Genomic DNA, 12,066 nt, shown 5'->3' with positions numbered 1-12,066 from the left:
CTGTAGACACTGACAGGCGGGCAACCTTGAATTAAGGCAACTTTAAAACCCACAGAACTAAAATAAAAACGAAAAAAATATTTTCTGTTTTGTAAAACCACTGTTCGCGTGACGTCATAACTTCGGAATATTCGGTTTCGGTCCGAACCCGATTTGAGGTGATTTATGTTTATGTGGGTTTAATTCAAAGTTATTTATCAAAAACGGTTGTAATGTGCAAAACAAGTTTATTAGTAATCACGGTCGCAAAGGTGACTTACTTTTGGTTGACCAACTTTTATATTTTAAAGGTGTTCGGCCTCTCTGCGAAGGTTTTTGCGAAGGAAAATTTTGATGCAAGTGTGTCAAAATTCGGGCTCCACTGGTGGCCCATGTTTTCCACGTAACTCTTAAATCGACCAAAACCGACCTGAAAACCCCAACCGACCCTCACCTGTACGTTAATTTAACAAAAGTTATTGTCAAAGATTTTATTTTAAATTTGTTGTTATTTTGAACATATTTTAGCATTCAGTAGTCTACACAAGCAGATAAATGACAGAATTTGATCTGGTGATAACAGTGACAGATTGCATGTGTTTTCGCACAAGCAAAGCCAAAAATGGATCAAGTAAAGTAGTAAGCTGTTTGATTATACCAGCGGTTCTCAAACTGGGGTCCGCCACGCAATTTCAGAGAGACGGCGAAGACTAAAGTATTTCTGCAATTATACGTAGCATCAGCTCTTGTGGCTGTATCAGCAAAAACTATACAGATAAACGAGTAATCTGTGACAAAAAGTGGCACATTGCTTCATTTTCAAGTAACAAACCGAGGCGATTGTCCGCCCTTGAAACGTTCCCACGCAAAGTGATCTTTCCAGACTAAATTCATTCCATATGTTTTTGTGAGAATCCTTAAGGAATAAGGGAATAAACTAACTTGTAGTTGGTAACTCGCCAGTTATATTTTGTCAAGATATTTCTAGTTTTTAAAAATATTTAGCTTGTACCGCGGGTGCACGGCAAAATTGCAAAGAGACCGTAATGACAAAAAATGGAAAAGTTTGAGAACCGATGGATTACACCATGGCACGGTTAGTTTTACGTCAATACGAAATCTCAATTACTTCAGCCTATATAGATCTGCAAGCGTTCGAGCGCATGTCATTTATTCCGTTATCTTAAAATCCAATCGATTAGGGTGACATAAACATTGTGTTTTGCAGCGGTTTGTCACCTCTAAATCGAACCGCAATCAAAAAGTAGACATTTCCAAACGAATTTAAAGGAATCTTAGAACAACCTTTTGTTGTTGTTCTTGAAACTTTAAAGGTAAACAGGCTTTTATTTTATTTTTCACGAGGTTCGAACCCCGCGCCGGGCCATTCGATGGATCATCTGAAACCAGCATGTTATCGGATATGAATTCAAAGGTGGGTTTCAGTTTCAAAGTTTCCCAAAACCTGTCATACACAATCAGTGTTTGTGGTGCGCACAACAGCCAAAAACAACACCTGCTGAATTATGATCGCTTTGATTTCCACAAACGAAAAATGTGGTTTGATGATGAACATCCATGAAACCATCACCAGACGGGTATAACCGCTTGTAGGCGGGACGTATGGTCTGGCGCGCCTGACCCATATACATACATAAAAAAAACCTTGATCGGGATTCGTCCCCGGGATTGTCCTGGGTTCGAACCCCGTGAAAAAAAAAAGAAAAAAAAGCCGTTTAGGTTTCTTTTATCATGGCAGGGTTCGGAATGGGCAAGGCCTGCGGCAAACTGAAGCGAAACAAGCGATTAGGTTCAGTTTTGCGTGAACAGTGACTGGCAAAATGTGTTTCGAGAAACGAAGTTTCGTTCAAAGGTCCTGTGTTGAGTAATGGGTCCAATTGCAGATTTTAGCATAGGAGCTTCCAACATCGAAACAAGCACCCGACTCGTCCTGTGTTAAATCTTTGATACTCATGTCAGGCACAACTATTCAGCCTTGTAAAACGTTGCAAAAACCCACAAACGAAAGTATATTGACGCCCAACGAACAGGAGAGTACTTAGATGTCCGACTTTGGGTTTGGCGCTGAACATCGGTGACCGTTTGCCAGCGCGATCTTTCCCAGAAGAGGAATGGGAGGAGCAAGCCGAGCGACGTAACGAATGGAATCGAGCGAGTGTTTCGTCCAGCAGTCTTGTGATGCGCAAACTGCTTGTCGAATGCGGGTTTTATCTTGCCAGCTTCGCACATCAAGACAAGCACCAGACCCATCTTTTGCCAGACATCTATGTCGCTCAAGTGACTGCCAACTATTCGACCATGAAAAACGTGGCGACCATTTGATTGCATTGCAATGTACCCACACACACGAAGCCCACAAACGGAAGTTGGGTGCATTTATTGAAATATCCCACATTTTAGGGCTTGAGTGAAGCTCGTTCTGGCTGTTTCGGCAACTGGACGTTGGCTCGTCCCCCAGCTCCGTCACAGGTGACGTCCGACCTCGGGAATCGGCTTCATAGCCGGATTCCCGAGCAACGACGGCATTCTGTTTCGGCGGTAGCAACGGGGACGAGTCGAGTAGCTCGGCACCGCTCCTCTCTTGAGGCTCGGTGCGGGCCTTGTGCTCGGCACCGCTCCTCTCTTGTAGCAAGTCGTGGTGCTGACGTTGCCCGTGCCCAAGTGGGCGTTGGAATTACTACTCTAAGAAACCATGACGTATACTGCTTTTTGTGTCGTCAGGCTGTTGCGCTGCTGCTGTGAGGCGGCAGCGATCCCCCCAAAAAAATTCGGAAGCTTTTTTACAATCGATGAGACAGACGAAAAAAGAGCACAAGGCTCTATTTTAACCAAGCCCGCTCAAAGTAGCCAACCATCGCGGGGGTCAAAGCGTCCCGCTAGGCGGCTTCTTGCGCAAGAGAGGGGGAGCAATGCTGGAGCACGAAGCACCAGCACTACACCCACTTTCGCCCAAGAGGAGCGGAGCTGGTCCGTAGCTTTTTAGAGGGCGATGGTACTTGCGCATCGAAAGCTCTACGTCACCACAAAGCAAAGTGCAAAACCCTCGCTCAGCAGTGACGCGTCGGCTCCGAAGCAGCAAGACTTCACCTCCCAAAGCTTACAGAAAAGGAAAAATTGCCTCTTTTCGATTCTACAAACAAATTTCTGTTTGTGGTTTGCGGAAAGGTGCTGCAACTGTTCGTAGAGAAATCGTTTTGTTACGTGAGCAGATGCATGGAAACAAGAGCAATTCAGCGACGTGGCATTAGGTGGTAACGTAGCTCAGGCGAGCGCTCCCGCACGCCCAACGCAAAGCCCACACCAAAACTAGACATCGTCTCCACACGACCGTCTAGCGGGCATTGGGCTGTTCGTTTTCCGGTGGCATCGGTCAAGACGACTTATACAGCACAAGTCGCACCCAACAACGCCCAACAAACAGTAAGTTGCTCGGTGTCTCGGCTCAGGTTCAGCGGAAGAACACCGGTGGAAACATCGGCCAAAGGTCGATGACCGTCTGCTAGCACGAAACTTTTGTGGGTGCACCACATAACTCGGAAATGGAGTTTGGTGTGGCAACGACTTCGACTCCCTGGTGCCTGGCACGCGGCCTGCTGCAAAAACGGGTCGTGACAAGCAGGGCAATTAATGGAGCGGGTCGATTCGAGCGACTCAGTTCCGTCCAGTAGTCTTTTGGCGAGCGACCTGCTGACACAGTGCGCGCTTCGACTTGGGGGATTTCCGCGCCGAAGCAGTCACTCACGTGACTAAGAACTACTGAACCGTGTCAACGTTGCGACCACCTGATTGCATGAAAATGAGTCCACCCGAAAAGGAAACCACAAACAGAAAATATCGACATCTATTGAAATATCCCACATTTCAGGGCTTGAGTGAAGCTCGTTCTGGTTGTTTCGGCAACTGGACGTCGGCTCGTCCCCCAGCTCCGTCACAGGTGACGTCCGACCTCGGGAATCGGCTTCACAGCCGGATTTCCGAGCCACGACGGCATTCTGTTTCGGCGGTAGCAACGGGGACGAGTCGAGTGGGCTTCTGTTTGCAGCGCCGGCCTCTCGGCTTGTTCGGGGAGATAGGTGCTGGGCCTTGTGCTCGGCACCGCTCCTCTCTTGAGGCTCGGTGCGGGCCTTGTGCTCGGCACCGCTCCTCTCTTGTAGCAAGTCGTGGTGCTGACGTTGCCCGTGCCCACGTGGGCGTTGGGATTACTACTCTAAGAAACCATGACGTATGCGCCGCGGGACTGCTTTTTGTGTCGTCACGCTGCTGCGCTGCTGCTGTGAGGCGGCAGCGATCCCCCCCCCAAAAAAATTCGGAAGCTTTTTTACGATCGATGAGACAAACGAAAAAAGAGCACAAGGCTCTATTTTAACCAAGCCCGCTTAAAGTAGCCAACCATCGCGGGGGTCAAAGCGTCCCGCTAGGCGGCTTCTTGCGCAAGAGAGGGGGAGCAATGCTGGAGCACGAAGCCCCAGCACTACACCCTCTCTCGCCCAAGAGGAGCGGAGCTGGTCCGTAGCTTTTTAGAGGGCGATGGTACTTGCGCATCGAAAGCTCTACGTCACCACAAAACGCTCAGCAGTGACGCGTCGGCTCCGAAGCAGCAAGACTTTCACCTCCCAAAGCTTACAGAAAAGGAAAAATTGCCTCTTTTCGATTCTACAAACAAATTTCTGTTTGTGGTTTGCGGAAAGGTGCTGCAACTGTTCGTAGAGAAATCGTTTTGTTACGTGAGCAGATGCATGGAAACAAGAGCAATTCAGCGACGTGGCATTAGGTGGTAACGTAGCGACGACGAGATGTCGCAATTGCGCAGGCGAGCGCTCCCGCACGCCCAACGCAAAGCCCTCACCACAACTAGACATCGTCTCCACACGTCCGTCTAGCGGGCATTGGGCTGTTCGTTTTCCGGTGGCATCGGTCAAGACGACTTATACGGCACAAGTCGCACCCAACAAACAGTAAGTTGCTCGGTGTCTCGGCTCAGGTTCAGCGGAAGAACACCGGTGGAAACATCGGCCAAACGTCGATGACCGTCTGCTAGCACGAAACTTTGTGTTTGTGGGTGCACCACATAACTCGAAAATGGAGTTTGGTGTGGCAACGACTTCGACTCCCTGGTGCCTGGCACGCGGCCTGCTGCAAAAACGGGTCGTGACAAGCAGGGCAATTAACGGAGCGGGTCGATTCGAGCGACTCAGTTCCGTGCAGTAGTCTTTTGGCGAGCGACCTGCTGACACAGTGCGCGCTTCGACTTGGGGGATTTCCGCGCCGAAGCAGTCACTCACGTGACTAAGAACTACTGAACCGTGTCAACGTTGCGACCACCTGATTGCATGAAAATGAGTCCACCCGAAAAGGAAACCACAAACAGAAAATATCGACATCTATTGAAATATCCCACATTTTAGGGCTTGAGTGAAGCTCGTTCTGGTTGTTTCGGCAACTGGACGTCGGCTCGTCCCCCAGCTCCGTCACAGGTGACGTCCGACCTCGGGAATCGGCCTTCACAGCCGGATTCCCGAGCCACGACGGCATTCTGTTTCGGCGGTAGCAACGGGGACGAGTCGAGTGGGCTTCTGTTTGCAGCGCCGGCCTCTCGGCTTGTTCGGGGAGATAGGTGCTGGGCCTTGTGCTCGGCACCGCTCCTCTCTTGAGGCTCGGTGCGGGCCTTGTGCTCGGCACCGCTCCTCTCTTGTAGCAAGTCGTGGTGCTGACGTTGCCCGTGCCCACGTGGGCGTTGGGATTACTACTCTAAGAAACCATGACGTATGCGCCGCGGGACTGCTTTTTGTGTCGTCACGCTGCTGCGCTGCTGCGCTGCTGCTGTGAGGCGGCAGCGATCCCCCCAAAAAAAATTCGGAAGCTTTTTTACGATCGATGAGACAAACGAAAAAAGAGCACAAGGCTCTATTTTAACCAAGCCCGCTCAAAATAGCCAACCATCGCGGGGGTCAAAGCGTCCCGCTAGGCGGCTTCTTGCGCAAGAGAGGGGGAGCAATGCTGGAGCACGAAGCCCCAGCACTACACCCTCTCTCGCCCAAGAGGAGCGGAGCTGGTCCGTAGCTTTTTAGAGGGCGATGGTACTTGCGCATCGAAAGCTCTACGTCACCACAAAACGCTCAGCAGTGACGCGTCGGCTCCGAAGCAGCAAGACTTTCACCTCCCAAAGCTTACAGAAAAGGAAAAATTGCCTCTTTTCGATTCTACAAACAAATTTCTGTTTGTGGTTTGCGGAAAGGTGCTGCAACTGTTCGTAGAGAAATCGTTTTGTTACGTGAGCAGATGCATGGAAACAAGAGCAATTCAGCGACGTGGCATTAGGTGGTAACGTAGCGACGACGAGATGTCGCAATTGCGCAGGCGAGCGCTCCCGCACGCCCAACGCAAAGCCCTCACCACAACTAGACATCGTCTCCACACGTCCGTCTAGCGGGCATTGGGCTGTTCGTTTTCCGGTGGCATCGGTCAAGACGACTTATACGGCACAAGTCGCACCCAACAAACAGTAAGTTGCTCGGTGTCTCGGCTCAGGTTCAGCGGAAGAACACCGGTGGAAACATCGGCCAAACGTCGATGACCGTCTGCTAGCACGAAACTTTGTGTTTGTGGGTGCACCACATAACTCGAAAATGGAGTTTGGTGTGGCAACGACTTCGACTCCCTGGTGCCTGGCACGCGGCCTGCTGCAAAAACGGGTCGTGACAAGCAGGGCAATTAACGGAGCGGGTCGATTCGAGCGACTCAGTTCCGTGCAGTAGTCTTTTGGCGAGCGACCTGCTGACACAGTGCGCGCTTCGACTTGGGGGATTTCCGCGCCGAAGCAGTCACTCACGTGACTAAGAACTACTGAACCGTGTCAACGTTGCGACCACCTGATTCCATGAAAATGAGTCCACCCGAAAAGGAAACCACAAACAGAAAATATCGACATCTATTGAAATATCCCACATTTTAGGGCTTGAGTGAAGCTCGTTCTGGTTGTTTCGGCAACTGGACGTCGGCTCGTCCCCCAGCTCCGTCACAGGTGACGTCCGACCTCGGGAATCGGCCTTCACAGCCGGATTCCCGAGCCACGACGGCATTCTGTTTCGGCGGTAGCAACGGGGACGAGTCGAGTGGGCTTCTGTTTGCAGCGCCGGCCTCTCGGCTTGTTCGGGGAGATAGGTGCTGGGCCTTGTGCTCGGCACCGCTCCTCTCTTGAGGCTCGGTGCGGGCCTTGTGCTCGGCACCGCTCCTCTCTTGTAGCAAGTCGTGGTGCTGACGTTGCCCGTGCCCACGTGGGCGTTGGGATTACTACTCTAAGAAACCATGACGTATGCGCCGCGGGACTGCTTTTTGTGTCGTCACGCTGCTGCGCTGCTGCTGTGAGGCGGCAGCGATCCCCCCCAAAAAAATTCGGAAGCTTTTTTACGATCGATGAGACAAACGAAAAAAGAGCACAAGGCTCTATTTTAACCAAGCCCGCTCAAAATAGCCAACCATCGCGGGGGTCAAAGCGTCCCGCTAGGCGGCTTCTTGCGCAAGAGAGGGGGAGCAATGCTGGAGCACGAAGCCCCAGCACTACACCCTCTCTCGCCCAAGAGGAGCGGAGCTGGTCCGTAGCTTTTTAGAGGGCGATGGTACTTGCGCATCGAAAGCTCTACGTCACCACAAAACGCTCAGCAGTGACGCGTCGGCTCCGAAGCAGCAAGACTTTCACCTCCCAAAGCTTACAGAAAAGGAAAAATTGCCTCTTTTCGATTCTACAAACAAATTTCTGTTTGTGGTTTGCGGAAAGGTGCTGCAACTGTTCGTAGAGAAATCGTTTTGTTACGTGAGCAGATGCATGGAAACAAGAGCAATTCAGCGACGTGGCATTAGGTGGTAACGTAGCGACGACGAGATGTCGCAATTGCGCAGGCGAGCGCTCCCGCACGCCCAACGCAAAGCCCTCACCACAACTAGACATCGTCTCCACACGTCCGTCTAGCGGGCATTGGGCTGTTCGTTTTCCGGTGGCATCGGTCAAGACGACTTATACGGCACAAGTCGCACCCAACAAACAGTAAGTTGCTCGGTGTCTCGGCTCAGGTTCAGCGGAAGAACACCGGTGGAAACATCGGCCAAACGTCGATGACCGTCTGCTAGCACGAAACTTTGTGTTTGTGGGTGCACCACATAACTCGAAAATGGAGTTTGGTGTGGCAACGACTTCGACTCCCTGGTGCCTGGCACGCGGCCTGCTGCAAAAACGGGTCGTGACAAGCAGGGCAATTAACGGAGCGGGTCGATTCGAGCGACTCAGTTCCGTGCAGTAGTCTTTTGGCGAGCGACCTGCTGACACAGTGCGCGCTTCGACTTGGGGGATTTCCGCGCCGAAGCAGTCACTCACGTGACTAAGAACTACTGAACCGTGTCAACGTTGCGACCACCTGATTGCATGAAAATGAGTCTACCCGAAAAGGAAACCACAAACAGAAAATATCGACATCTATTGAAATATCCCACATTTTAGGGCTTGAGTGAAGCTCGTTCTGGTTGTTTCGGCAACTGGACGTCGGCTCGTCCCCCAGCTCCGTCACAGGTGACGTCCGACCTCGGGAATCGGCCTTCACAGCCGGATTCCCGAGCCACGACGGCATTCTGTTTCGGCGGTAGCAACGGGGACGAGTCGAGTGGGCTTCTGTTTGCAGCGCCGGCCTCTCGGCTTGTTCGGGGAGATAGGTGCTGGGCCTTGTGCTCGGCACCGCTCCTCTCTTGAGGCTCGGTGCGGGCCTTGTGCTCGGCACCGCTCCTCTCTTGTAGCAAGTCGTGGTGCTGACGTTGCCCGTGCCCACGTGGGCGTTGGGATTACTACTCTAAGAAACCATGACGTATGCGCCGCGGGACTGCTTTTTGTGTCGTCACGCTGCTGCGCTGCTGCTGTGAGGCGGCAGCGATCCCCCCAAAAAAAATTCGGAAGCTTTTTTACGATCGATGAGACAAACGAAAAAAGAGCACAAGGCTCTATTTTAACCAAGCCCGCTCAAAATAGCCAACCATCGCGGGGGTCAAAGCGTCCCGCTAGGCGGCTTCTTGCGCAAGAGAGGGGGAGCAATGCTGGAGCACGAAGCCCCAGCACTACACCCTCTCTCGCCCAAGAGGAGCGGAGCTGGTCCGTAGCTTTTTAGAGGGCGATGGTACTTGCGCATCGAAAGCTCTACGTCACCACAAAACGCTCAGCAGTGACGCGTCGGCTCCGAAGCAGCAAGACTTTCACCTCCCAAAGCTTACAGAAAAGGAAAAATTGCCTCTTTTCGATTCTACAAACAAATTTCTGTTTGTGGTTTGCGGAAAGGTGCTGCAACTGTTCGTAGAGAAATCGTTTTGTTACGTGAGCAGATGCATGGAAACAAGAGCAATTCAGCGACGTGGCATTAGGTGGTAACGTAGCGACGACGAGATGTCGCAATTGCGCAGGCGAGCGCTCCCGCACGCCCAACGCAAAGCCCTCACCACAACTAGACATCGTCTCCACACGACCGTCTAGCGGGCATTGGGCTGTTCGTTTTCCGGTGGCATCGGTCAAGACGATTTATACGGCACAAGTCGCACCCAACAAACAGTAAGTTGCTCGGTGTCTCGGCTCAGGTTCAGCGGAAGAACACCGGTGGAAACATCGGCCAAACGTCGATGACCGTCTGCTAGCACGAAACTTTGTGTTTGTGGGTGCACCACATAACTTGAAAATGGAGTTTAGTGTGGCAACGACTTCGACTCCCTGGTGCCTGGCACGCGGCCTGCTGCGAAAACGGGTCGTGACAAGCAGGGCAAGTAACGGAGCGGGTCGATTCGAGCGACTCAGTTCCGTCCAGTAGTCTTTTGGCGAGCGACCTGCTGACACAGTGCGCGCTTCGACTTGGGGGATTTCCGCGCCGAAGCAGTAACTCACGTGACTAAGAACTACTGAACCGTGTCAACGTTGCGACCACCTGATTGCATGAAAATGAGTTAACAGGAAAGGAAACCACAAACAGAAAATACGGACATCTATTGAAATATCCCACATTTAAGGGCTTGAGTGAAGCTCGTTCTGGTTGTTTCGGCAACTCGGACGTCGGCTCGTCCCCAGCTCCGTCACAGGTGACGTCAGGAGCGAAAAGCCCCAGCACTGCGCCCTCCCTAGTCCAAGAGGAACGGAGCTGGTCCTTAGCCTATCAGGAGGCGATGGTACTTGCGCATCGAAAGCTCTACGTCACCGCTAAGCAATGTGCAAAGCACCAGATCAGCAGTGACGCGTCGAGCCCGCCCTAAGCAGCAAGACTTTTGAATCCTTTTGCACAACTTCTGTTTGTGGTTTTTCAGAACCTACTGCAATTGGTCGTACATAAAACGTTTTATTCCGTCAGAAAATATATGCAAACAAGACATGCAGCGACGTGACATTAAGAGGAAATATAGCGACGAAACATTGTAGCAACTGCGCGGGCACGCGCCCTTGTACACCCAACGCAAAACCGTCGCCACTACTTGATATGGTCCCCACACGATAGTCTAACGGGCCCTGGTACGTTTGTTTTCAGTGTCATCGGCCCAGAGGACTTGGCACCGAATAACAGCCAACGAACAAGGGAGTTCTTAGATGTGTGGCCTTGGGTTAAGCGCTGAACATCGGCTGGACGTCGAAGACCGCCTGCCAGCGCGAAACTTTGTGTTTGTGGGCTCATGTTCATGAAGCTTGGTTTGGTAAAATATGTGGTTTTTATTATTTACGGGTCAAGACATTCGTTATGTGCTTCAAACAAATTCTGTCGTACAAGGATTTAACATAATTTTTTGTTTGTGGTTTCCCCAACTGTCGGTTGTTTAATAGTCGAGTGTGTTGTTGCTTTGCCACCTCCTCTGCTTCCTAACGGCGGTATTTCATGCACTTCGCCTTATTTCGTAGATAAAAAATTTTTCCTTGATTATCCCCTGATGGGCTGTAACTTTATTTTTGCACTTATCGGTAAAATGATACGAATTTTGCCTGTTGCGTTATAAGTGTTGTGTGCTTTTAACCACATGACTCAACCTTATTTCATTTACAGATAAACTAAAACTAACTGTAGATAAAATCCGCACCTCCCCTATGTGATGTACATTCCAATCAGGGAGTCGAACCGGAACTGAACCCGAACCCGCGACCCGGTTTGAGCGGTTTATTTCATTTAACCCGAACGGCTAATTACGATGTTCTAAAAACCCGAACCGGAGTTGAACCACATAGTTTGTTTGACGTTGGACCTAAACCATTAAAAATGCAGCCTGTATTATATTTTGCGATTTTTTTCAAAACAGCGCACTAAAGAAAACGCGAGATAAAAGTTATGTCGCGTATCAAAAATAACATTACACGGTCAAAATTTGGGTCGAATTAAAATTTAACTAATGGAAATTTGAACCCGTTTAAAAACCGCAAACCGGTTTGGACCGGATAATTTGCTTGAACCGGAACAAAACCCGAACCCGAAAACATACATTTTTAAAAACTTGAACCGAACCCGAACCCTTAAAAACAAAACAAAGTGAACCCGAACCGAACCTGAACCCATATGACAAGCGGTTCGACTTCCTGATTCTAATACTAATTATATAACAAGCTATAACTTATATTCAACAGTATTCACTTAAAAAATTTGTTTCTCCTTAAATGAAAGAAAAGAGTTATAGAAGCAGCTTAACAAAGTTGAAGTAATTTAAATAATATACAGAAAATCAAATCTAATAATTATTGAAAATGAATTCGGAACTTTTTTTACTAAACTAAACCTTCAGGGCTTTACTATTCAATATGCCCTCACTGATTTAAACTAAAAGTATGAGCTACGTCGATGGTTTGCACGATTTGGAGCCTCCATCGACGATCTGAAAAATAGATTTGATTCTTGACCAGCAGCGATGATGATAAATAAAACAAGTGAAAAAGTGATTAAAGTTCTTTTTTCAAACCGAGCGTTTTTCAACGACTTCGGATTCCATCAACGAAGGTCTTGATTTCGTTTCTTTATATTTTCGTTGGAGGTCAAATTATGATCCAATTTATAGGAAATAGTCGGGCGAAAAACGAAT

The sequence above is a fragment of the Phallusia mammillata genome, chromosome 7 (genome assembly GCF_965637545.1).
Source record: "Phallusia mammillata chromosome 7, kaPhaMamm4.hap1.1, whole genome shotgun sequence".
NCBI classification, from domain to species: Eukaryota; Metazoa; Chordata; class Ascidiacea; order Phlebobranchia; family Ascidiidae; genus Phallusia; species Phallusia mammillata.
This window is presented reverse-complemented; position numbering follows the sequence as displayed.